Raw genomic sequence first — 4425 nt, 5'->3', positions numbered from 1 at the left:
ATGCGATCCACCATCACTGACTACTATTCTTGGGATGCCAAATCTTGGAAATATTATATTCTTAAAGAGTCTAGTTACTACTCGTGTGTCATTTGTTGGAGAAGCTATAGCTTCAATCCATTTTGATACGTAGTCAACCGCCACGAGTATGTATTTGTTACCGAAAGAGGATGGAAAAGGTCCCATGAAGTCTATTCCCCACACGTCGAAAATCTCTACTTCCAAAACGCCTTTTTGTGGCATCTCGTCACGTCTAGATATGTTTCCTGTGCGTTGACATCTATCACATTTCTTAATAGCCGCATGCACATCCTTCCATATATTTGGCCAATAAAAACCGGCTTGTAGGATTTTGGAGCAGGTCTTGGATGTACTTGCATGTCCACCATAAGGAGCGGAGTGACAGTGTTGGATTATATTTTCTACCTCTTCTTCGGGTATACACCGACGGAAAATACCATCGGGGCCTCTTTTGAAAAGTAAAGGGTCATCCCAGTAATAGTGTTTTATGTCGTAGAAGAATCGTTTCTTCTGCTGGTAGGATAAAGTAGGTGGAACTATTCCGGCAGCTAAATAATTTACGAGATCAGCGAACCATGGTGGAACAGATATAGCTAAGGTGGTTTCTACCTGTTTATCAGCGTTATTTTCTTCCAAAGTAGCTATAAGTTTATCGTACGAGAAATCATTGTTAATTGATATTCTTTCCGGTTCAAGGTTCTCGAGTCTAGAGAGGTGATCTGCTACTACGTTTTCAGTTCCTTTCTTGTCTTTGATTTCCAAATCGAACTCTTGTAGCAACAGGATCCACCTTAGGAGTCTAGGTTTAGCATCCTTTTTTGTTAAGAGGTATTTGATAGCAGCGTGGTCAGTGTAGATGATTATTTTGGCTCCGACCAAGTAAGAACGAAATTTATCTAGTGCAAATACTACTGCTAGAAGTTCTTTCTCGGTTGTGGCGTAATTCATTTGTGCTTCATCTAGAGTTCTACTTGCGTAATATATAACGTGAAGCTTTTTATCCTTTCGTTGTCCTAAAACAGCACCTACAGCGTAATCACTGGCATCACACATTATTTCGAATGGTTCATTCCAATCTGGTGTCTGCATTATGGGTGTGAAGATCAATGCTTGTTTAAGCGTTTGAAATGCTTCTAAACAGTTATTGTCGAATATGAATTCAGCATCCTTCATCAATAGCCCGGTTAAAGGTTTAGTTATTTTAGAGAAGTCTTTAATGAATCGTCGGTAAAAACCGGCATGTCCTAAAAAGCTTCGTACTTCTCTCACAGTTTTCGGGGGTTGAAGGTTTTCGATCACCTCTATTTTGGCTTTGTCTACTTCAATTCCTCTGTTCGAGATGATGTGTCCTAAAACAATTCCTTCTTGTACCATAAAGTGGCATTTTTCCCAATTAAGTACTAGGTTTACTTTTACACATCGCTCTAGAACTCTTTCTAGGTTTTCAAGGCATTCTTCAAAGCTTTGTCCGCATACGGAAAAGTCATCCATAAATACTTCCATGATGTTTTCGAGAAAATCGGCGAATATTGCCATCATGCACCTTTGGAGTTTGCAGGAGCATTACACAAGCCAAACGGCATTCGTCTATAAGCGAAGGTACCAAAAGGACATGTGAACGTTGTCTTTTCTTGGTCATCAGGATGAATTGGTATTTGAAAGAAGCCTGAATAACCGTCTAGATAGCAGAAATGAGAATGTTTTGCTAATCGTTCTAACATCTGGTCAATGAATGGTAAAGGGAAATGATCTTTTCGGGTTGCTTTGTTTAGTTTCCTATAGTCAATGCACATTCTCCATCCCGATTCGATACGTTTGGTTATAGTTTCTCCTTTTTCATTTTCAATAACTGTTACACCTCCTTTCTTTGGTACTACGTGTACAGGACTAACCCATTTGCTATCAGATATAGGATATATGATTCCTGCCTCTAATAACTTGGTTATTTCCTTCTTCACAACCTCACTCAGGATCGGGTTTAGTCTCCTCTGGTGTTCCCTAGAAGTTTTACAGTCTTCTTCTAGCATGATGCGGTGCATACAAATAGAAGGACTTATTCCTTTAAGATCGGTGATGTTGTATCCTAGTGCGGTTGGATATTTTCTTAAGATATGCAGGAGTTTTTCTGTTTCGAGTCTTCCTAGGTCTGCATTAACTATCACTGGTCGTTCAAGTTCTAAGTCTAGGAATTCATATCTCAGATTTTTGGGAAGTGTTTTCAGGTCTAGGGTTGGTTTCTTAAGGCATTGCGTAGGATCCGGTGTTATTGCTAAACATTGGTTAAGTTTGTCTTCTACAAGATAGTCAGATGATTTGTCTTTTTCTAACTCTGTTTCTTTTATGCATTCATCGATGATATCCATGAAGTAACATGTATCTTCTATTGCAGGTGCTTTCAAAAATTGGGAAAGAATGAACTCAATTTTCTCTTCACCTACTTCGAAAGTGAGTCGTCCTCGTTTTACGTCTATGATCGCACCGACAGTTGCTAAGAACGGTCTTCCCAGTATAATGGGTGTAACTTCATCTTCTCTAATGTCCATAATTATAAAATCGGTTGGAATGTAGAATTGACCTATGCGCACGGAAACGTTTTCAAGAATTCCTACAGGATATCTAACGGAACGATCTGCTAGTTGCACAGACATTTTAGTTGGTCTTAATTCTCCCATTTCCAGTTTCTTGCATATGGATAAAGGCATAACACTAATACCGGCTCCTAAATCGCATAAGGCTTTATCTATGACAAATTTTCCTATGTGACAGGGTATAGAGAAACTACCCGGATCTTTAAGTTTAGGAGGCATATTCTGGATTATAGCGCTACATTAAGCGGTGAGTGTGACAGTTTCGCTATCTTCAAGTTTCCTTTTATTAGAAAGATTTTTTTTAAGAACTTAGCATATGAGGGCATCTGCGTAATAGCTTCTGTAAACGGAATTGTGACGTTTAATTGTTTTAGTAGGTCAACAAATTTTTTAAATTGGCCCGAATCTTTGGTTTTAATAAGCCTTTGAGGGTAAGGGATAGGTGGTTTATAAGGTGGTGGAGGTACATAAGGTTCTTTCTTTTCTACGGTTTCCTTATTACTCTCTTCCTTTTCCTTAGGTTTATTTTCTTCCTCAGTTGGCTTTTTAGAGTTTTGGTTTTCTATCCTTGGATCAGACGGTCCTTCCACTTCCGTTCCACTTCTTAGTATGATTGCGTGAGCGTGGCTTCTCGGGTTAGGTTGGGGCTGTCCAGGAAACGTACCAGTTGGGGCAGCAGTAGGCGCTTGTTGTTGAGCTACTTGTGATATTTGTGTTTCCAGCATTTTGTTATGGGTAGCCAGGGCATCTACTATACTTGCTAGTTGTTTAATTTGTTCGCCAGTGTGTACATTCTGGTTTAAGAAATCTTTATTGGTTTGCTGTTGAGAAGCTATGAAGTTTTCCATCATGATTTCCAAGTTGGATTTCCTAGGAGCGTTATTGTTAGGTGTAGATGGGATCGGCTTTTGATATCCTGGAGGTATAGCTGGGGCTTGATTCGGAGATTGTCCAGGTGCGTATAAAGCATTATTACTCTTATATGAAAAATTGGGATGATTCTTCCAGTTTGAGTTATAGGTGTGCGAGTAGGGACTTCCTTGAGCATAGTTTACTTGCTCCGCTTGGATTCCTGTTAGGAGTTGACAATCTGCAGGAGTGTGACCTTGGATTCCACAGACTTCGCAATTCTGAGTTATGGCAACCACGGTGGCTGGAGGTGATACATTTAAACTTTCAATTTTCTGGACCAGAGCATCCACTTTTGCATTAACATGATCAAGGTTACTTATCTCGTACATGCCAATTTTCGTTTGAGGTTTTTCCACCATTGTTCGTTCGCTTCCCCACTGATAGTGGTTTTGGGCCATGCTTTCCATAAGTTGGTAAGCATCAGCATAAGGTTTGTTCATTAGTGCACCACCTGCAGCGGCGTCTATTGTTAACCTCGTGTTGTACAAGAGACCATTATAGAAGGTATGAATTACTAACCAGTCCTCTAAACCATGGTGTGGACAAAGTCTCATCATGTCTTTGTATCTTTCCCATGCTTCGAAAAGAGACTCGTTATCTTTCTGTTTAAATCCATTTATCTGGGCTCTTAACATAGCTGTTTTGCTCGGCGGAAAATATCGGGCAAGAAAGACTTTCTTCAACTCGTTCCATGTGGTGACTGAGTTGGAAGGAAGAGATTGAAGCCATCTTCTAGCGCTATCTCTTAACGAGAAAGGAAAAAGACGAAGTCGAATTGCCTCTGAAGTGACACCATTATCCTTAACAGTATCAGCGTATTGAATAAATACGGATAAATGAAGGTTTGGATCCTCGGTAGGATTTCCAGAGAATTGGTTCTGTTGCACTGCCTGCAACAGTGAAG

The 4425-nt window shown here is 39.9% G+C and overlaps 1 non-coding gene across 1 annotated transcript; it reads left to right on the top strand.

Moving 5' to 3' along the window:
* Positions 1-4049: 4049 nt before the first annotated feature.
* LOC127099852 (small nucleolar RNA R71) lies at positions 4050-4156 on the top strand. Its single transcript, XR_007794319.1, has one exon. It is a non-coding gene; the product is annotated as a small nucleolar RNA R71 (small nucleolar RNA).
* The last annotated feature ends 269 nt before the right edge of the window (positions 4157-4425 follow it).

This window comes from Lathyrus oleraceus, chromosome 6 (genome assembly GCF_024323335.1).
Source record: "Lathyrus oleraceus cultivar Zhongwan6 chromosome 6, CAAS_Psat_ZW6_1.0, whole genome shotgun sequence".
NCBI classification, from domain to species: Eukaryota; Viridiplantae; Streptophyta; class Magnoliopsida; order Fabales; family Fabaceae; genus Lathyrus; species Lathyrus oleraceus.
This window is presented reverse-complemented; position numbering and strand designations above follow the sequence as displayed.